A 23,118-nucleotide genomic window follows, 5' to 3' on the forward strand; every position below is an offset into this window, starting at 1 on the left:
GCCTGTCCCAAAGCGAGTACACACAACCCACTGTGAATAAGCACAGGGTCAAGCGTGACTGATTGTTTCACGGCTGTACTGTCCTCTGGGTTTCTGTGCCTTGGGGAGAGCCAACCATGGCAGGGGGCCCCAATACTGAACACTGTCCCCACATTTTCCACAGGAGTTCATCCTGGAAGATATCTCACTGCTGAGGGTGACCAGGGAAGCAGGGGAGGGTCTTCTACTGCAATGTGGCTTCCACCCTGGCCCATATGCAGCTTGCCTGTGTGCAGCAATGGGTCCCCTGTCCCTCATGGGACAGTGGCACGGACAAGTTAGCCTTACTGGGGCAAGGAACACAGTGGCTCTCACAAAAAAACTGCACAAGCGCATTGCCCAAATTCTGGCTGAGACCTTTGAAGAGATCACTGAGGCTGATTACAGTGATGTGAGAGAGCACATCAACATCCTATTCTACATCTAGCGGTTTGCCTTGCGGGCTTTGTGGTAGGCATTCTGCAGCTCCTTCACTTTAATACTGCACTGCAGTGTGTCCTGGTCATAGCCTCTGTCCATCATGTCCCTTGATATCTGCCCGAAGGTATCGTAATTCCTACAGCTGGAACGCAGCTGGGACTGGACAGCTTCCTCCCCCCAAACACTGATGAGGTCCATACTGGGCTCACCTGGCGCTTGGAGGCATGATCACCTGGAAAGATTCGCTTATAGCACTCCACGCCTGGCTGAGCAAATAGGAAGGGATTTTTCAAAATTCCCAGAAAATTTAAAGGATGGGTCTGATGGTTGGTCACCTGAGGGCAGGGCAGTAGAGTTCAAAGTAATGACCAGAATGGCTAGAACAGGCATTGTGGGATACTTCTGGAGGCTGATCACAGCACAATACCAGACCAGGGCATCCACATTGGCACCGCGTCGCTCCAGCAGGGGTGCAGCAAACGTTATTCCACTCGCCAAGGTGGAGTACCAGCAGCGCTGCAGCTGCAGAGACAGAGTGCTCTATTTGCATTGCCACTGTGGACGGGTAGTGAACTAGGGCGCCCGGGGCTCCTTTATTGTGCAGTAACTCACAAGTGTAACCAAGCCCACAGTGCCTGAAGGACATTGAGAACAATTGATGAAGGGCTTGGGAAGTGCTTTTATAATTGGTTTCTGGCTTATAGGGGATAAGGGCATTTACTGGCTGTCAACTATGAGTAGAAACATAGAACAGGGGTCTCAAACTCAAATGACCACGAGGGCCCCATGAGGACTAGTACATTGGCCTGAGGGCCTCACCACTGACCACCTGCTGCCCCAGCCCTGCCTCTTCCCTCCACTTCCCTGCCCTCATTCCAACCCCTTCCCTGAAATCCCCACCCCAACTCCGCCCCCTCCCTGCCCCCGAGGGGTGCAGGCTGCATCAGGGCGCTCAGGGCACGGGGTTGGGGTTCAGGGGGGGTCAGGGTGCAGCAGGCAGCTTAGGGCAGGAGGTTGGGGTGCAGCAGGGGGTTGGGGTGCAGGAGGGGTGTGGCAGGGGGCTAGACTGCAGGAGGGGCTCGGGGGGCGGGCTCCAGCCCGGCGCGCACCAGCCCGGCATGCACCAGGGGCAGGGCAGGCTCCCTCCCCCCCCCACCCCCGCGATGCTCCCGGAAGTGGCCAGGAACTGGGGGAGAGGAGGGCGGGTGGGGCACAGGGGTCTGTGTGTTGCCCTGGCTGCTCCTCCAGGTATCTCTCCCATTGGCCGGGAACGGGGAACCGCAGCCAATGGGAGCTTCGGAGAAGGTACCCAGAGGCGTGGCCCGGGCAACACACAGACTCCTGTGCCCACCCTCCCCCAGGTCCCTGCCACTTCCCAGAGCGGCGCGGGGCAGGGAGGGAGCCTGCCCTACCCCCCGTGCGTGCCGGGCCACGGGGAGCTGGCGGACTGCAGAAAATAACCCCACAGGTCGTGTGTTTGAGACACCTGTCATAGAATATCAGGGTTGGAAGGGACCTCAGCAGGTCATCTGGTCCACCCCCCTGCTCAAAGCAGGACCAAGCCCCAATTTTTGCCCCCAATCCCTAAAGGGCCCCCTCAAGGATTGAACTCACAACCCTGGGTTTAGCAGGCCAATGCTCAAACCACTGAGCTATCCCTCCCCCTTGCCCCTTCAAAGTGGTTATGGTTTTTGGGAGGAGCAAGGGGGGAAAGGGATATTTTTAGCGCTGTTTGGTATGTTGTGGCAGTTACTTTGTTTTTCCTGTTCTGTTTTGCAAATCCATAAGGAAGTTTATCAACTCTTCCCTCACCCCTAGTTAATAAAATGACCTGTTATTTCCATGCATGGTGCACTTTCAGTATGTCTCTGGTTTACTTATATTCACATGTACTTCGACAGGGGAGGTTGGGCTGGTTTTGGGAAGGAAAGACACCAGACCTTGCAGTTTTCTGCTCCAAAGAGTTGTGGAGCCAAAGGGTGGGGGGGGGGGGGGAGAGTACTCTTGCATCACAACCTGAATGAGGGTCCACAGATAAGTAAAAGTAACATTTATTGAAACTAATAGATGTAACATAACACTGAACATTTTTTTTAAAAGGAACTGTGAATGAAAACAGAATGGATCAGACTCCCTGAAGAATGTTAAAACTTTACTGCCTATGATCCCTTCTCCTTGGCCTTGGTCTCCCACTCCCCTAGACAAGGGGTGAATGGCTGTGGGAAAACATTCCGAGGGCAAAAATGTGGACATCTCCTTTTCAGGGTTTGGGGGCTGGACATCGCTGGGCTTCAGGTGTAGTCCAGTCTTGGGCTCATATTTTCCCTCCTTCGTGGTCACAGGACTTCCCCTGCTTGGCGTTTTAGGTGCTGGTGCAGGGTGTTGTGTGCATGCAGTTATGTGCCTTCTCCCTCTCCCCATCACTGTCCGGATTGGGTCCTCCACCTCAAAAGGATAAGGAAGAGTAGCTGGAGAAGGAGGTGGAGGTGCCAGTTCCTGGACATTGGCAGTGGCTATTGCAGCAGGCAGGACCTGAATCCATTCCATCACCATTTGTATCAGGGATTGCCACTGGGCATGCTCCCGGCCTTTTGGGCAGGTTCCCGTTCCCTGTACGTGTGTCCTGCTCCAGGAACTGGACCATTATAGACTCTTGCTTTTGGGAAAAAAATGTTTCTTATGCTCAATAGCCTTTTCCTCAGAAAGTCAAACTGTTACTGGCTCCTTCTGTCGATCCTGATGAGCAGGTGCTTCAGCGTCCTTCTCAATCTTCCTCTACTGTCCCTGTGCTGTTGCTCCTGGCCCAGGCAGAATGGGTTCATTCTCCTCAGCTGAAGGTCCTGCCACTTTAATCACATAGAGCTGCATTATATTTTTTTCTTTCCTTGAAAAGCTGGTAAAAAATCCCCCCACATAGCATAACTAGGCTGTGGAAATCCACAATATTTATACTTTTCAGCATTTCTAGAATGCAATAGTTTTAGTATCCTTGGTTCTCAGACAACTTTTGCAGCCCTGGAGAAAGGAGCAGCAGCTGGAAATGGTAGGTAGTGCAAACTTCTGTTTTTTAAAAAATTTAACGTCTTAAAGTGTGTGATTTGGCCAGTTGGCTGGAGGGCTGCATTTATTTCAGGTGTAGCCTTAATGGTTCTCAATTTCTTCTTTTAAGGGTGGCTATCAATTGGAGAACGTTGAAGTTTTGAAAGTACCAAACTGGAAAAGGGAGTGGCTTTCCGGTCCTGTGGTGGGGATGCAGCAGTCTGTGCAAGAGAGATGTTTGTCCTACTTGTCAGCTCTCTACATTTGTTAAATGGAGGGGTTTGGTGAGCTATGAAGGCGGACCAAGTATGTTTGTGCTGCCGTTGAACCTTAAACAGCTGGAGTTTCTGCTGCACCAGAAGTTTGCAGACATATACTTATGGGACTGAGAGGCAATCCGAATGGAAATAGATCATATTTTAAGTGACTAGATGGAGCCTACCTGGAGGGGAAGAAGCGAATCACCTGTCCCAAACCTACAGCATCAGGAAATCTGGCCCCTCCCATAAGGTGAGGAGAAAGGAACAGGGAAAGAATCACATTGCAACTGTACTATGAACTTTCTGATCAAGACTGCAAACCACTTGGCTCCCCGCTGCAAAGGGGCACCATATTATGTTTGTGCAGCCAGTGGAGTGGATCGTTCACCTGCCCCCCCTTTCTCCCGGCTTATGTGGCATGGCTCCGAGTGAAGGGATGCCAGGGCCTGGGAATGCTTGAAAACATTTGTACGGAGACACAGGACCACTGATCTCTTTGAAGAAGCAAAGGTTCCCCTTCTCCCTCCCATATGTAACCAGCCCTGGTACAAAATCAACTCCCACCTTCCACACTTATCCTGTTTATCAGGGTCAGGGTTACTGTAGTGAAAGCTTGTGGTCTTGAAAAGGAGAAGAAGACAGTTGTAACTTTGGAGAACCGTTACATTTGTACAAATGTCCTGTCCCTAAATCCAGGTGTGCTCATCTGAGCAGGTGGCTGCTTTCAGGTGTGTTCTACGGTCACTTTACGGGCAAAAAGAGTGCAGCAGAAAACTGTTCTGAAGTGGTGAGTGTAGGTCACTGTTACAGTGAGAATGGGGGGACAAGAACCTTTATAGATTTGGAAAAGAGTGGATAACCTGGATTTGTAACCTGGATTTGTGCTGGAAATGGCCCAACCTGATGATCACTTTAGATAAGCTATTACCAGCAGGACAGTGGGGTGGGAGGAGGTATTGTTTCATATTCTCTGTGTGTATATAAAGTCTGCTGCAGTTTCCACGGTATGCATCCGATGAAGTGAGCTGTAGCTCACGAAAGCTCATGCTCAAATAAATTGGTTAGTCTCTAAGGTGCCACAAGTACTCCTTTTCTTCTTGAGAGACAGTACATGTCTCTGACCCCTGTCCACGTTACAAACTGGCATGGGACTGCCACACCCCCAGCCATGTTCATACCCCACACCCCTCAGGCGTGCTAGCCTTCTTGCCCTGTACATGCCTTGAAAGCTGGATTTCTGGAGTTTAGGTGTGGACAGTAGGGGGTTCTGGCACAACCATGCGCTTGCACTCGTATTCAGTCACCAGTGTAGATGTAGTTGTGATTATTTGTCAGTTTCTGGACTTCTGAGCCACCACATATCTAGACAGCCACCAACTTATTTGGGTTCAGAACCTTGCTTCTGAAATCCTTTCTTGCCCCCATCTTTCCTGTACTTGAACTCTAGTTAGCTACTCTTCTGACTTGACAAAAAGTTCAGAAAATCAAAGATCACAAAGGCAATTATACTACATTAGTACAGGTCTAGACTTCTGAGTCCTGTTAATGTGTGTGGGAGAACACACACTGTTATCTTCTTGAGCAGGCAGAAAAGAAGCTTTGCAGATAACTAGTTATAAACAAAACCACTGTAAGATGGGGTTTCATAATGGAAACTTTGCCAAATCTTTAAAGCTGCCTCTGGCTACTTTTTTGTACTTCTGAAGTACAGAAATATCTGCTTGTGTGGGAGTATTGTATTAGTCCTAGAACTCCATAATATAAATTGAACAATCCAAAACATACATTAAAAACAGTAAAGACTTACTGAGCAAGAAGCAGGAACATGACACAATAGTGCCTGGCTTGCTTAAGTTCTGATACAAATATTGAAGAAATTTCAGATACTGTACATGGAATGGGAACAAGTCAAAAGTGCATAAAGTTCACACTCAGATTTTCCACGGACTTGCACAAGATATATGGAGAATATTCCACAATTTTAGATCCTGAAATTGTAGGTCAGTATGAATGAGAGCTAACGTGTTATATGTTGCATAACAAAAGAATACATGCAAATTACTGGTTTTCCGTATTTTTAAGTCTCACCTTTTTGGTACTATCCAGTTTTGTCCATTTTTGAAAGAACTGGCTATATATTCAACTTAATGTAACACATCTTCAGTGACCGTAGTGATCCAAGGATTTTCAAATTCTTTTTCCTCATAAGTATTGAAGTCGTGTCTTTGGCACGGTTCATTTGGATGCTCTCTAAACTGACAGTTGTGTGGAGATCCCAGCGTTTATATGGAGAGCTTCTAGCATGTTAATGCAGCCTTCTGAAATAGAAAACTGAAATTTTGAGTAGTTCTGACTTTTTCAAAGGTAGAATTTGCTTGACTATCCAGATTTTAAAATGTTAGAGCTCTGTCCAGATCGTAGCCAACTTTACATCAGTTTCATCATGGAGGTGCTTTGTAGCAGCACCATGAGGGATATGTTCTAAAATGAGGCATAGATCTCATTTTTTTCTACAAGTAAGTGGCCTTTCAGTGTGTAACTACATACAATACTCAGATCTTTTAAATTTTCTATGAAGTTTTGGTTTGATTTCTCCTAAATTTTTAATAAGGCTTTGAAATTTTGGCTTTAGCTGAATTCTTTGCTTGGTAATCCAGCCATTCATTGTAGACTGATACCTCTAAAATAAAATGGTTTATATACACACAATTTAATAGTGTTGTATAGTTAGTAGGGTTTCGTTCAGTGTGATTGATATATATATATATATTTTAATTGAATTTCAGGCCATTATTCATAAGCTCAAGTCTGTTAGCTGTTGCCAACAGATAAACTCTGTGCTGTTTATGTGCTGCTCCTAGCATATAAAGTGTTCTCCTTTAGCAGCTGCACTAATACCCATCTCACATGTTGTCCATCTCTTAAGTAAAGTGACTAAGCTGCCACTTAAGTATTTTTTTAAAACTAGGAAATTAAAGTATAAAATCTTTATTGTGAAGCACTTAGGGTTGCTCTGTACGTAACATCCTGACTCAAACCCACAAAAGCAAGGACATGAAAATTTAAGCCATCTAACATTACATATACTTTATTCCTCCACCTAGAGGTGCACACCTTACCATTATCACAACTACCATATTCTACAGTTCATGCATCGCAAACTTAATTCTGCTTCCCCCTTGGGGTGCCAACCTTCCATCACCCTGTTTACCAAACTACCCCTTCCCAACACACTACTCCATATTTCCACAATTAATAGTTTTAGTCCACAACTAATGGGTAGTTTGGTTAAGATGATATGGACAAGGAAGGACTGAGGGTGTGGGGGAACAGTTAAGGTCATGGTATGTGGTCTATGGTGATGCTAAGGTGTATGTGGAAGACTGAGTGTCTGCAAGTGGCTTCGCAGTCTAGATGGCTTCCACCTACTTTGTTTAAAATTGCCACTTAATGTTTTATAAAGTTTCTGATCAGGAATTTCTTGACCAGGTAGAGTAGGCCAGGATTTACTGAGAGAAAAATTAGGTGTAAAATTCTGGACTGGCTGACTGATCTAGTTACCTAATAGGAGCTGAAGGCAAAGCAACCTCAGCTAGGCCCATATTATTTTTCTGTGTGGGTTCTATCAATTTTCAAGATCGTATCATAACTTTCTTAGTTAATCCATACTACCGTTGGGTTAAAGATTTCATTTTTTCCTTTATTTTGATCTCTTCACGGAGAAACTTCCCTGTTTTCAATAAGTGTGCTAGTGTTTTATAAAATTAAATAATATTTGGTCCCAGTTCTATTTTCAGATATCTGTGAAACTTCTGTTGATTTCGCTGGGAATGAAGTGCACTTTTCTGAATACAGAAATTAGATCTTTGATTTCTTTTTTTTCCTAAAAGGTTTCCTAATTGGCCATCAGTAGGTTAAAGGGTAGTTTGGAAAAAGTATGACAAAGCAACATATTTATCATGTAGCTTGGACCTTCTGATTTGCTCTGCTGTGACAGAGTAATCTGCCGGGGAGGAATTTATTAAAGGTTTAATATAAAAGGTTGACCTGGTTTTATGAAAATCTTCATTGAAACCTTATCTGAAGCTTCAAGGATATAGAACAGGGGTGGGCAAACTACGGCCCAGGGGCTGCATCCGGCCCTTCGTATGTTTTAATCTGGCCCCCGAGCTCCTGTCAGGGAGCTGGGTCGCAGGCTTGCCCTGCTTCCCATGGCTCCCGGATGTAGCGGCTTGTCCCCCCTCCAGCTCCTATGCGTAGGGGCGGCCAGGGGGTTCTGCACGCTGTCCCTGCCCCAAGCACCGCCCCCACAGCTCTCATTGGCCAGGAACTGCAGCCAGTAGGAGCTGTAGGGGCAGCACCTGCGGACAGGGCAGCACGAAGAACTGCCTGGCCACACCTCCACATAGGAGCCAGAGGGGGGACATGCCACTGCTTCCAGGAGCTGCTTGAGGTAAGCGCTGCCCAGATCCTGCACCCCTGATCCCCCTCTGAACCCTTCAGTCCAAGCCTGGAGCACTCTCCTGCACCCTCATCCCCAGCCTCATTCCAGAGTCCGCATCCCCAGCCAGTGCCCTCACTCTCCTTCCCCTCCCCCCCCGCCTCCTGTCCCAGCCTGGAGCCCCCTCCCACACCCTGAACTCCTCATTTCTGGCCCCACCTCAGAGCCAGCACCCCCAGACGGAGTCCGCACCCTAACCCCCAATTTTGTGAGTATTCATGGCCCGCCATACCATTTCCATACCCAGATGTGGCCCGCGGGCCAAAAAGTTTGCCTACCCCTGATATAGAAGAAAAAATGCAGGCTGCACACTGCAGAACTAATCTGCCTTACTCTTGCCTTTATACTGCAAAAGACTCAGATACTCTCCCCTTTTGGGGATTGGAGAAGGTAATAGTTACCATTCCCCTGCTTCTGTGATGGATGTCTCACTTCCTTCTGACCAGGGGAAAGATGGCAAATTGTTTAATGGTTTAAAAAAATGTATATTTTAAAGTGAGAAAATTCTGTAAAGAAAGATGTAAGGGACTGGTTAAAACTGAAAGAAAGTGGAACCAAGGGACTGTAAAATTGGTCTTCAGGGCCTATGCAAATCATTTCCGATTAGAATTGATTCTGTTTAGGCCAAACTTTAGTGTAGCGCTCATTAACAAAACGTAGCTTTTGGAACTGGTAATACTGAATCAAGACTTTTTTTTAATGGGGCTTGCAATTTTTAAAAAATAGGTTATGTAATAGGTTATGACTTGTCTGCTCTTCCTCTCTTTACTGAATAGAAATGTCGATTGTAATCTCATTTCAGTATTACAGTTGCAGCATGCCACCTACATAGCTGTGACTGCTTCCTATGTGCAGAGATAAGATACAATTGAATAACTTTGTAAGTCCGCTACTTGGGAGTCTCTCCACAATTTGTTCTTTTTGTGGGGTAGATGTGGCTGATCATTTGATTCTTCATTTGGGAGATGTGCTCAGAGTTCAGTAGTTATCAGTTTCTTAACACATCCTCCCAGTTTAGGTTGCTAGATAAAACTCTTGCTAGATAAAACTCTGCTCAGTAGCATGAAGCTACTGAGCAGAAATCCAGTTATTTGTTAGGAAACTAATTATCATTTTGTTTTTGCATTTGATTGGGAGTAAACGCCTTTCTGGATTAACCATGGACTAGAGACCCTTGTACTTCAGTTGTGCCTCAAACTGCTTCCATGGAGAGGTCCGATGCAGAGAAGTGGCTCTCCCAACACTCCTTAGCCGGGAGGCTGGCTTCTTGTTGTGCAGGGCATTTAATGCTGTTGGAGGGCTGGAGGAATTTGTCAGACTCTGGGCTTCCACTTTGCCCTCCTTTTAAAAAACAAACAAAACCCCATGAATAGAGAAAAAGAACAAAAGAGAATACTACTCTTACATGGATTGGTGGCCAAGGGGAACAAAAATCCCAAAATAAAACTTAACTCCCATAATTTCAGAGACTTTTTCTTTTCTACCATTCTCTCTCATCCGTAGCCAAAAATTATATGTAGACCTGGCATCTTGTACAAACCTCAAAATTGCCTGATTAGCTTTGCTTCCAGCATTTTTATTTTTAATGCACAGAAGAGAGAGAACACAGCTTGAGTGTCAAGATGCCATGATTATATTTACAATATTTGTAGTTAGTTTCACATATAATTAGTAAATTGAACAAGCTTGAAATAAATTCTAAATCCAAATAAATATCTAAAACTGTGATGTAATATTTAGAGTTTCTGACCATAACCACACTTTCTTCTTTGAGTGCTTACTCATATCGATTCCATTCTAGGTGTGTACGCGCCTACGTGCACACTTGTTGGAGACTTTTGCCTTAGCGGTATCTGAAGGGTTAGCAGTAGCTCCGTCATAAGTGCTGCACTCATGCGCTGGTATATTTGGTGCTGCCAACCCTACGCCTTCTCAGTTCCTTCTTACCACCTGTGACAGTTGGTCAGATCGCCTTGTCTTGCATTGCAAGAGCATTAGCAGTTCTTTCAGTCTGTTAGGTTCTGTCTCCTTTGTTGTTAGTTGATAGGTACTTAGTTAGACCTTTAAGTGTTAAAGTAGTTTGTTTAGGAGTTAGTCCATGCTGGGGCTTCGCCTCGGAGGGGGCATGCCCTGTTCCCCAGGCTTTAAGCCATATTCATTGCTGATGGATATGAATAGCTGATGCCTATTAGTGACTCCCACAGAAAGGATAAGTGCAGGATCGGCAAAAACTTGCACCCTCAAACTCAGAAGGAGTGGAATGTCCACTTGAAGATCCTCCTCATGGAGGCTGTGCTTCGTCCTACCTCGGAGCCCTCTCAGTCAGACTCCACACCCAGTACCTCGGTGTTGGTGTGCAGCCATGGGACCTGAATCTTGTGCTGTCACGGCTGACGGGACCCTCCTTTGAGCCTCTGGCATCCTGCTCTCTCCTTTTCCTGTCCTGGAAGGTCGCGTTCCTAGTTGTGATAACATCCGCCCCCCGGGTCTCCGAGATTAGGGCGCTTTACCTTGGAACTGCCCTATATAATCTTCTACAAAGACAAGGTCCAGCTGTGGCCACACCCAGCTTTCCTGCCTAAGGTGGTCTTGCAGTTTTATATGGGCCAGGACATTTACTTACCTGTCTTTTTTCCAAAGCCACATAAGGGCAGGAGGAGCTTTGGCTGCATTCCCTAGATGTCAGGAGGGTGCAAGCCTTCTACATGGGAAGGATCAAGCCATTCCACAAATCGATGCAGTTGTTTGCCGTGGTGGCCAACAGGATGAAAGGTCATCCAGTGTCTGCTCAAAGAATTTCTTCTTGGCTCACTGCCTGCCTTTGCTGCTGTTACGATCAGGCAAAGGAGCCACCTCCAGCGATCGTAACAGCCCATTCAACCAGGGCGCAAGCGTCCTTGGCAGCTTTCCTAGCCCAAGTGCCTATCCAGGACATCTGTAGGGCAGACACTGGTCATCCATCCACATGTTCACATCCCATTATGCACTTAACCAGCAGGCCTGGGACAATGCTGACTTCGGTAGCGCAATACTGAAAGCTCCTAGACTGTGAACTTCAAGCCCACCTCTGAGGATACTGCTTGGGAGTCACCTAGAATGGAATTGACTTGAGCAAGCACTTGAAGAAAATAGTTACCTACCTTTTCGTAACTCTTGTTCTTCGAGATGTGTTGTTCATGTCCATTCCATTACCCCCAGCCCTGTGTTGGAGTTGCTGGCAAGAAGGAATTGAAAGGGCATAGAGTTGGCAGTGCCTTATATACTAACACATGAGCATGGCATTCAAGAGGGTGCTACAGCTGACCCTACGGATACCACTAAGGTAAAAATCTCAGACAACTGTGCACATGGGTGTGCACACACCTAGAATGGAATGGACATGGGCAACACATCTTGAAGAACAACAGTTAAAAAAGGTAGGTAACCTTTTTGTGTGTGTGAAATAGTTAGTGGTATTTCTTTGGCTGGGAAGCTCCATGCTTCAGGTGTTAGTATTCCTACAAACTTTATGCATGTTATCAGCAACATGTGGAAAAGAAGTCGGATTAGCACATACCCTGACGTGCCTTATTAGAATTCAAAAAATGGTCCAAGGTAACCAGAAGAGAGCTAGTTTGGTTTTAATTACATTCCAAAGAAACTGTTTCTTATTAAAACCATGATTATATCTTCTTAATGCTCATAGTTAAGCAATAGAATAAAAGAATTAGCAATAGAAACAGAAATCTTCCAAATCTTCTATTTGTCTTAAGATAATTTTGTTTTTAAATTTTATTTTAAGATTATTAGTAACTGTTCATACAGTTTCCTAGGGGATACTAGTCAAGATAAAAATTTTATTTCATGGCCCCAAGGTATCATTGAAGCCAAGAGTTTAGCAGGATTCATAAAATGAAAAGACAATTACATAGATAAATATTCAGTTAGAATGATGAATATTTTTAATTAAGCCAGTGTTTTGGAAGGGATATGAACTCTCATGCTTCAGGGTATAAATCAGACCCCTAACTATGGGGTTTAGGAAAAGACATTCCCTGGGGCACTTTATCTCATTACAGCGTACTGCAGGGTCCTGGGTTTGTGAGGTATGTTTGTTTTTTTGTGGGGGGTGTGTGTGTGGGGGGGGGGGGCGGGCTTTTCTACCTTCTTCTGGTACTGGCCCTCCATGACAAGATATTGGACTTAGATAGATCGTTGGTCTGTTCCAATACAGCAATTCTTATGTTCTGCTAACAAACCCGCATTTATCCTCATTTGGATTAATTTAGTTTTCGGTTTTTTACTTTTTGTATTTCACTTACTTTGGTCAGTGTTACTAAACCAGTCAGTTTTGTAGCCTGTTTCTTGTGCTTGTTAGATTCACAGCATTGCAAACTCAGGGTATGTCTTCACTACCCGCCGGATCGGCGGGCAGCAATCTATCCAGCGGGGATCAATTTTTATCACGTCTAGTCTAGTGGTGAAGACACCACAGTAAGTCGATCTAGGTATGTCGACTTCAGCTAAGTTGTTCACGTAGCTGAAGTTGCGTAACTTAGATCGATTTCCCCCCACGCCTCCAGTGTAGACCAAAGCTAATGTTTGAATAAACAGTTTTCATCATTGATTCGTAGGCCAAGGGCATGTCTACACTTACTGGTAGATTGGCATTGCTGCAATCGATACAGCGAGTGTCAATTTAGCGGGTCTGGTGAAGACACACTAAATCGATGGGAGCGCACTCTCCCATCGATTTGTGTACTCCACCTATCTGAGAAGCGTACGTCGACACAGCACAGTGTAGCTACTGCGGTAAGTGGATCTAACTACGTCGACTTCAGTTACACAACTTCAGTTTCGTGAATAACGTAACTTAGATCGATTTACCATGGTAGTGTAGACCAGCCCCAAGTGTGGAACTGGGAACCAGGGCTCCTTAGTTATGATTTCATCTATGGGATTATCCCTCTGACCCAACTTCTGATTTGCAGTGTGGTGATGGGCCAGTCATAACCTACTGACCGCTATTCCTACCTGCATGCCTCCAGCTTTCACCCTGACCACACCATACGATCCATCGTCTACAGCCAAGCTCTGCGATACAACCGCATTTGCTCCAACCCCTCAGACAGAGACAAACACCTACAAGATCTCTGTCAAGCTTTCTTACAACTACAATACCCACCTGCTGAAGTAAAGAAACAGATTGATAGAGCCAGAAGAGTTCCCAGAAGTTACCTACTACAGGACAGGCCTAACAAAGAAAATAACAGAACACCACTAGCCGTCACCTTCAGTCCCCAACTAAAACCCCTCCAACGCATTATTAAGGATCTACAACCTATCCTAAAGGATGACCCAACACTCTCACAAATCTTGGGAGACAGGCCAGTCCTTGCCTACAGACAGCCCCGCAACCTGAAGCAAATACTCACCAACAACCACATACCACACAACAGAACCACTAACCCAGGAACTTATCCTTGCAACAAAGCCCGTTGCCAACTGTGCCCACATATCTATTCAGGGGACACCATCACAGGGCCTAATAACATCAGCCACACTATCAGAGGCTCGTTCACCTGCACATCTACCAATGTGATATATGCCATCATGTGCCAGCAATGCCCCTCTGCCATGTACATTGGTCAAACTGGACAGTCTCTACGTAAAAGAATAAATGGACACAAATCAGATGTCAAGAATTATAACATTCATAAACCAGTCGGAGAACACTTCAATCTCTCTGGTCACGCAATCACAGACATGAAGGTCGCTATCTTAAAACAAAAAAACTTCAAATCCAGACTCCAGCAAGAAACTGCTGAATTGGAATTCATTTGCAAATTGGATACTATTAATTTAGGCTTAAATAGAGACTGGGAGTGGCTAAGTCATTATGCAAGGTAGCCTATTTCCTCTTGTTTTTTCCTACCCCCCCCCCAGATGTTCTGGTTTAACTTGGATTTAAACTTGGAGAGTGGTCAGTTTGGATGAGCTATTACCAGCAGGAGAGTGAGTTTGTGTGTGTATGGGGGTGGAGGGGATGTGAGAAAACCTGGATTTGTGCTGGAAATGGCCCACCTTAATTATGCACATTGTAGGGAGAATGGTCACTTTGGATGAGCTATTACCAGCAGGATAGTGAGTTTGTGTGTGTGGTTTTTGGGAGGGGGGTGAGGGGGTGAGAGAACCTGGATTTGTGCAGGAAATGGCCCACCTGATGATCACTTTAGATAAGCTATTACTAGCAGGACAGTGGGGTGGGAGGAGGTATTTTTTCATATTCTCTGTGTATAAATAAAGTCTGCTGCAGTTTCCACGGCATGCATCCGATGAAGTGAGCTGTAGCTCACGAAAGCTCATGCTCAAATAAATTGGTTAGTCTCTAAGGTGCCACAAGTACTCCTTTTCTCTTTGATTCAGTTTCCCTATCTAAAATAGGGGTATTGTGAAGAAGGTTATATGCTTTGAAGATGGAAATCACTATAGAAAGTTATAGAAATTAAACATGAAGACATTTTGTTAGCCATCCTATTTCTATCCACTGTTTTACACAACACCTGTTTTGGACCTAAATTAATTTTGTCCATTTAAGCCCGTGTATTTAAATCTGTTGATGGATAATTCAGTAAGATCTTACCACTTTTGCCCCTTACTATTCACTTGTTGAAAAAAGACTATATTACTCTATAGTGTCAGTCACTGGAATATTCGTATGTTGATATTTTTCCCCTCTCCACATAATTTAATTTGAAGAAAGAAATTTGTTCTGGGTACTCAACATGGAAGTTTAGAATCCTGTATTCTGGAGAACGTACAATTTTTTTCTCTTGTTTATAAAAAGAAATTGGGGGGCTGCATTTATGGAGTGTTTTAATTCCATTACCTGGCTCAAAAATACATACTACCAACTTCTAAACTTACTAGGAACTGTAGCTTCTCAGAGAATCATGAAGTCTTGCATTTATTTACACTGCTGGGGTTTGTCTATACACATAAATTGTGCAGTTTTAACAATACTTGTAGAGTTTAAAGCAATATAACATGTCTAGTGTGAAGGCAATTATCAGTGTAAAAGTGCTTTATACTGGCATAGCTAATCCCATATTGGGAAGTGGAATAAGCTATACTACTGTAAGATACCTTTATACAGCATCCACATTGCGAGTTGTACTGACATAACTATTTTGGTTTTAAAAAAAAAATTGCACCTTTAACCAATATAATTATACTGGTACAAGAACTGTGTGTGGACCAGGCCTTAGAGGTGTTTTGAGAAGAGACCAGTTAGGTCCCATATAAATTAGAAATGATTTTCAACTGTCTGCAATCCATTCACTTAACTTTCTACCTTCTTTAATACATTTAAAAATAAGTATGGGGCAAAAAGTTACTGATCCGCTTTTTGCTAGGGGGCATGTAGGTTTCTCAGGATTTCTTTTCCACTCCAAACAGAGGGTGGAAATACTAAAACTGTTTCAAAGGTATACAGGTTACCATAAAAATTTGGTATGAAAATGTGCTTTTATTTATTCTAAACCATTATACATGTCCCTTATATTTTTAAGCAAGTATTTAGTAATAAATTCTGAAGATATATTCAAGAAAATAACCTAGAAGGTGCCAAATGCATTTAATAGAATAATAGCCACAGTTTTGAGCAATTATATTAATCTTCCATTTTATTTGTAATGCTGTTCTTTTCCTTTTTCCTCACTGTCCATCCAAATCAGTAATATATTCGTCTACATAAAGATGCCAAGTGATAGGAAAATATTTATGTGCTGAGAAGAAAGGGTAAGAATTAAATAACTTATTTTCTGGCAGTGAATATTAGCACTGTAGTGTGCGCTGCAGAGAACTATCCAAGATAAGTACAAATTGCCCACAGGGTATCTGGTAAAACTGGGCAGAATGAAGTGAAATCAGGAGTAGTTTCAGAAGTTCTTCAGAATTTGTTTTTCACCCGTTGGGAACCAACTGGTATAAATGATTACATTCGTATTGAGTACAAAAGCCTTCATCTTTCTCCAATTTTAAAACAAAAAGGTTAAGTGAAATGAAATGCTATCCAACTTCAGACAATAAACCATCAACAGAAATTAAAGTATCTGATAGTTTTGTATTCTCTAGCATTATTGCATCCTTTTAAAAGAAGAAAAATAACGGGGGGGGGGGGTAATTTTTTTTCCTCTTTCAAAGATAAAACTATCAGCTTGCTTATACCAAGCTTCTTGTGACCTACTGAATGTGTTCAGGACAGCAGTTCAAGTGTCTTTGAGGGGATGTATAAATTAAGAACACATACTTATCTACACTAGTTGCAAACTCTGTGGATCAGTTTAAAATACAATCTGATACCATTTAAGCTTTCTGGTATGAAATGCTGTTAGATTAATTCTCTTTTCATACTGAACGTATTTTGGTGGCTGAGTAGAATTTCTCTCACAACCAACTTAATATATTTAGGGCTACAGATTGACCCCTTTGCTAACATACCATCACGGTAGATTAACAATGTAAAATAACTGATTGATTGATTCATGGTGCTATGCTGAAATATGCCAATTTTGTGATTGGGTAACATAGCTGCATTATATGTTGAGTTGGATCATTCAAACAACTCGATACTTCATCCTCAGAGTTGGGTGATTTTGAAATAGACCAGAATTGTTAAATAGCAAACTAAGTAAGCCCTAAATTTCTGTTCAGTAAAATCAAAGAAGTGATGGAAGCATGAATACATGGCACATTTTAGAAACTAGATTGAATAAAACACAAGTAAATGTTCAATAGGGAACAGATTTACAGTACCCTTGAGTGCTGTATCAGACACTCAAATACTATAGTGGTGAGTGTGATATAAAAATATATAGAGAATAGAATATCAATGTCGAATTTTGATTAAATTGGCTATCTTAAAAAAAAATCAAAATTCTGATAGAGCACCCTATCCTACAATATGTAGAGGGAATTATTTATGAATTACTTTGTTTAAAAAATGTATAGGGGTTATGCTGTTCTTCATAAACTTTTTCTTCTGGTATTTGCAAGAGTTCTTTGGGAGGTCAAAGGGTAAAGCCGTGGTCTACACTACAAATTTTTGGCTGACACAAGTTTTGTCGTCATGTAGCTACTGAAGTTTGTATATTGCTCAGGCACATAGATGCTTGGCTGCTTGTGCTGACACTGCATGTACTCAGTGTGAGTGTTTACATGAATGTAAAGTGTGGTGCATCATAGGTCATATCCCAGTATGTCAGGCAATGTCATCCAGCACAGTGCTGTTTGGGGCAGTTTTGCAGTGTTTTATGGAATACTAAGAATTCACCTAGGGATTTGTGTGAGCTAGTTGTCAAGTTCCCAGCATGGAGTTTTCTCCATTCCTTAATACATTCCACATCTCATAATTTTCACACCACTTTTAAAAATCCCACAAACCCACATGGCACTTTTCAGTCTCTGCCATCTCTAACAGAAGCATGAAACCAACAGAGCTCAGCACTTTTCTCATGAACACTGAATACAGGACCTTCTATTTGCAGACCTTTAGGAAGTACTGCAACAACTGGGATTAGAATATCTTTGAAGAGAGTTTAGTGATGGACATTACACACACACACAAACATTTTTAGGTTGCTTGGGGCATTCACTTAGCAGTTGCAGATGGCCCGAGAAAGGAGCACGGACTAGTGTGATTGCTGTTGTAATGTAGGCTTGGGATGACAAGCAGTGGCTGCAGAACTTTTGGATGTGAAAGGCTGCATTTCTGGATCTGTGTGCTGAGCTCGCCCCAGCCTTTCAATGCAGGGACACCAGAATGAGAGCGAGTGGTGATTGCACTCTAAGTTTGCAACACCAGACTACTACCTGTCACTGGGAAATCATTTTAGAGTTGGAAAATCCACAGTTGCAGCTGTTGACATGCAAGTGTAAAGGACCATTAATAATCTACTATGCAGGACTGTGATTCTGCAACATGTAAGAAATAGTGGATAAATTTCCTGAACTGTGGCGGGATGATAGACTGAACGCATCTCTGTTTTGGCACATGCCTATCTCGCTACTGGGTACTTCAACAGAAAATGCTTTTCCGTGGTTATGCAAAGATCACCCAAGGCCACCTCACTAATATTAAGGTGGGTTGGTTTGGGAAGGCATATGGTGTGTATATCTTTAAGAACACAGGACTATTCAGAAAGTTGCAAACAGGAAAAGTAGTGGATTACCATTGGTGATATTGAAATACTTATAATGATTCTGCGGGACCAAGCCTACCCCTTGCTTCCCTGGCTTATAAAGCTGTACTCTGAGCACCTCAGCAGCACCAAGGAAATTCATCTACTGGTTCAGGAAGTGAACAGAATGATTTGTGAAATGTGCTTTTGGTAGATTGAAGGAATCACTGGTGTTGATTATTCACTAATTAGATTTTATCAAGAAAAAAAATCCCAGTGGTTATAACATCATGTTGCGTACTGCAGTAATGGCAAATGGAAGGAAAGCTTGCCACCAAGGTGGACGTGCTGTGTTGAATTTGAACAGCTATGCACCCGGGGTATTAAGAGTCCAGTGTGGAGCTACATTTGATGGGGGTATTAAAGGTTCATTTTCACAGTCAGCCACAGTAGTGCTATGTCTTGAGACAGTGGCTATCTGGTGTAACTTCTTTGATTTTTGCCTGGTGGTATGTATTCTGTTGTGCCTGCTGCAAATTATAAGTACTGCTGGGCCTGCGGCTTTGCCTTCCACTATGAACTGTGTGTTGCTTACTGTATATTTATAAGTACTGTTTGATTTCTTGATTTCCGCTATGTATTTTGTATTATTTGTTGTGAACTAATCAATATACTTTGATTCTCCAAAAAAGAAAGGGAAAAAAAGAATTGAGTGCAAAAATCCAGTGCTCAAAATCAAAGTGTAGCATACATATGTTATTCAAGCTTCTGACATAACTTAATGGGGTGAAACTTTTAAAAAGGAAGTAAACATTTGAGTCCGTTTGCGTGAACAAAAAGTAGTTTGGTTAGTCCATTGTGGGTACATATACGCTGACCTGAAAACCACAGATTCGTGTATGCAAAGATGTAGTTTACCTTGCTGTCTCCTGGCATGGAGTGGTAGGGGTAAGGATGTGGTCCATGATGCCACATGGTGTGTTGAGAGTTGTAAGGAGCAGCAACCATGGAGTTCTCCAAGGAGTGCAAAGACTGATGATGAGTCTAGGATTTTTAGACCTGTAAATTAGCCAGAGTCTGCAGCATTTGGGTTTGCTGCCTGAGAAAATCCATTATGTCTTTGTGCATGTCCCATTCCTTGTCCTACTAGAACTCCAGGCCTTTTGTCTGTCTTCTGTTTTTAATCGTGCTCTTGGACATAATTGGCTTTCTAAGTCTTTTGGTCATGGTCCTGTGCACCACTAGCTTGTAGGATCTTGCAGAACATGTCTTTCCTCTCCTCGTCCTGGTCAGGTGTTGTGTGAGCATGCAGTGGGCACCCCTCAAGGCCACCACGCCAGAAGCTGCTGATGAAAACAGACAAATACACCACTAGATTTTGAGTCACAACAGGAAGGGAAAGAGAATTTCTTTTCTTCCAAAACTCACTTCCCTTGTTCCAATAAATACTTCAAATAAGAAATGCTTATTGACACTTTAGCTTTGGAGCACCTCAGTACAGCACCGTTCTCCAGCTCCACCCATGGTGATTTGGCCTTGGCAGGGGTGGGATATTGTTTCTGTTGCATGAACCCATAAAATTCTCGCCTCTATTCCAGGTGTACAAGTGTAGGCCAATGGCAGTGAAGATTAGCACTATTTTTCAAAGTCAGTGGTGATTTTGGCTAATATTTCACTCCTGAGGATGACGGAGGTTTAGAGAACCCAGGTGCTACTGGCATCCTGAAGCCGCCCTGGCCTTTGTGCAGCTAGTCTGTTTGCTGCAGTGATGCCAGCCAAACTTAGAGCGGCATAGGAAAGTCTCCTATCATGGAGATAGATCTAAGGCCACCATCCCTACAAACCTTTGGGTGAGGATTGCAGAGGATCACCCTTGAGGTCTCTCAGTAGGATAAAAGGGATCCCCCTATTCATATAAATAAAGTGCTCCACATGCCCCCCTCCCGTTTACCCCAACAAAGGAATGAAAAGGAGATGCCAACTACCTCTTCGTTCCACTTCTACCTCAACTCAGGATACTGAATCTGTGTGAATCGTTTTGACGAAGCGGGACGGTTCTTAATGTTTCCTCTGAATATTGTGGGGGTGCCTTAGTTTCCCCTATGCAATTCTTAAGTATCTAGGCAGTGGGATAAGGGTGTATGATCGTTGCAGAGCCCTAGAGGGCAGGTGTGTGCAGGGGTCTGGACACAGAATGGCCGACACACTGTTTCCTGGCAACTGATGGCCTGGGCCTTCCCCCCTGCAAGGTGAGAGCTAAAGGGTTGGAAAACAAAGAATCCGATGACCTCCTGGCCTGGGAAAGGACAAAGCCGAGAGGAGGAGGAGCTGGAGAGAGTTTCAATTTGGGGCTGGCTGGGGACATGGAGTGAAGTTCAGAGGTGGTTGTCTGGCTCACTGCCCCCCAAAATGGTCCCAGCTGAGAGGTCCTGTTCTCTGCACCTACAAGCTCTGTGTTAGACCGTGTTCCTGTCATCTAATAAACCTTCTGTTTTACTGGCTGGCTGAGAGTCACGTCTGACTGCGCAGTTGGGGTGCAGGACCCTCTGGCTTCCCCAAGACCCCGCTTGGGCAGACTCGCTGTGGGAAGCGCACGGAGAGGCAGAGGATGCTGAATGCTCCGTGATCAGACCCAGGAAGGTGGAAGTTGAGTGAGCTGTGTCTCCTGCAGACAGTCTGCTCACAGAAAGGAGACTTCTCCAGAGTCCTGGCTTTGTAGGGAGCAGTTCCAGAGCATCGCCTGGGGACTCCGTGACAATCGTGTAATCTGATTGCCATAGTACTCTTCAAGAATTTGTTTGGATTTACTTCCTAGCTTTTATTTTCTGACAATGTACCAATAAATCAATGAAAAGCTGATAACTTTGTCTTCTAAACTTGGGGATTGGCCAGGTGCCATTTTTAAATGGGTGGGTGGGAGGGAAGGAAAAGCAAATAAAGCATTGTAAGGAAGATTGCATGAACACACTTAGTCAAGCTACTGTTCTCTTCATCAGTTGGCTTATCTACTTTTGCCTGGTGGAACTGGCTAAACTCCTATGGAGTTTCATTTAGATCCTGACTCGTGACATGGTTGGAATCCCCAACTGTGTCTCACTGCCTCCTCATCCTCCTCTTCGCTGTGCATGGCAGGGGTCTTCACCTCAGACTATTCCAATGTACCCATGGTAGTCTGGGGGGTGCTGGTGGGGTCATCAGCAAGTATGGCATGCAGTTTGTTGTAAAAGCAGCAGGTCTGAAGTCCAGCCCAAGCTTTCTTTTATTGCCCTCCATTGCTTGTTCCTTCACTTTCATGTGGCGCTGCTGCTATCTGCAGTACCTCGTGGCCTGCATGCCCCCATGCAGTTTGTTCATTGATGTTGTTCCGTGGTTGTGCTTGCACAGCCTCCTGTCTCCACATGCCCAGGAAATCCAACACTACTTGCCTGCTCCAGGCTGGAGTGCATCTTGTACGTACGTGTGTGTTTGTGTGTGTGTGTGTAGACATAGTCAGTGGGATGCAAACAACAAAGGTGAGTTTCTAGGTGTGTTTATCAAGGTGGCCAAATAGGAAAAAAGAGCACTTCAAAAACATGTGTGGTTGTTAAAGGTGGGGGGGGGGGGACATCTGTGGCCTTTGGTCAGTGAAGTTTAAAATTATGAGCAAAACCGTCACTGTTGCAGGGATTAGGGCATTGTGGGACAGTGGCTGGAGGGCCAACACAGGTCATGCAGTGACTGCACGCTCACAGTGTTGACAAAATTAGGGCGACCATGGTACTTTGCCATTCAGGGCGGTGGTATTACTGCGTTGCTCTAAGTGGATGCGTATGTTAGCTGGAGTCAAATTTGCGTATAGACACCTGCATAAATAGGTTGATACAAGGAATCCTACGTTGACCTTTACTTTGTAGCGTAGACCAAGCCTAACACTACTGAATATGGTTGGTCCCACCCTTCCCTGCCTCTCCTCTCCCTTCCGTTGTGTACACATTTGCCTGCTGTTTCTTTACTTTCAGATTTGTTGGTAAACATACTTTGGGAAGTGTAGTGTACATGTTAGCTCTCCTCAGAGAACTATATTAGTGATTATCATACCAGTAGATGAGCCAGGAAATGCAACTGGTTGTTGAAAAAACAGTGAAACTGACTGTAGACACATGCACAAAAGGAAAGAAGAAATGCACATAGCTGCCAAGTTCTGTATAGCTCCATGTGGGCTACTGTATGCAAATTACTAGCTCATTACAGTTGCATATTTGCAAATAATTTTTATGACTATAAACTTTAGGTTAAGTTCCATATACTGCTACAGTAGTGGCAGGGAAAGAACATGAAGTTGCAGCTGCTTGATGGGTGCTGAAGAGTGTGTGGGTAGTAAGAAGCCATGGAACCTGGGTTTGTGCTAGTGGCTGTGGACTGTCAGAGAGGCTGATTGGGTGGAGTTGTCTTGGGGTAAGGGTGTGTCTGGATGGTAGGTGAGGGTAACTGGGAGCTGTAGGGAGAGATGGGGTAGCTAAGAGAAGGTAAATCAGCGGGTTGCCCAAGGGTGGGAGCTAGAGGGAGAAGTTTGGGAGGGCGTCAGGGGGGAGTGAGAGAAGATGAGAGTAAGCTCAAGATCTGGATAAAGATCTGGGTTGGGTGGTGGAGGGAGAGAATTGTGAACAGCTGGCTTTGTGGGAGAAACTAGGTTTATTGGGGGTATCCATGGGAGAGCTGG

At 44.2% G+C, this 23,118-nt stretch overlaps 1 protein-coding gene across 9 annotated transcripts in view; it reads left to right on the forward strand.

The window, feature by feature from the left end:
* TAB2 (TGF-beta activated kinase 1 (MAP3K7) binding protein 2) overlaps positions 1-23,118 on the forward strand; it is a 144,253-nt gene that overhangs the window by 62,266 nt on the left and 58,869 nt on the right. For 2 of the 9 annotated variants that reach the window (XM_073337590.1, XM_073337592.1), the window contains exon 3: positions 3,629-4,008. The exons of the other annotated variants lie outside the window; for them this stretch is intronic. The gene's annotated coding sequence lies outside the window, so the exon portion shown is untranslated. The remainder of the gene's footprint in view (positions 1-3,628; positions 4,009-23,118) is intronic. 9 annotated transcript variants of the gene reach the window in all.

The sequence above is a fragment of the Lepidochelys kempii genome, chromosome 3 (assembly GCF_965140265.1).
Source record: "Lepidochelys kempii isolate rLepKem1 chromosome 3, rLepKem1.hap2, whole genome shotgun sequence".
Lineage (NCBI taxonomy): Eukaryota > Metazoa > Chordata > Testudines > Cheloniidae > Lepidochelys > Lepidochelys kempii.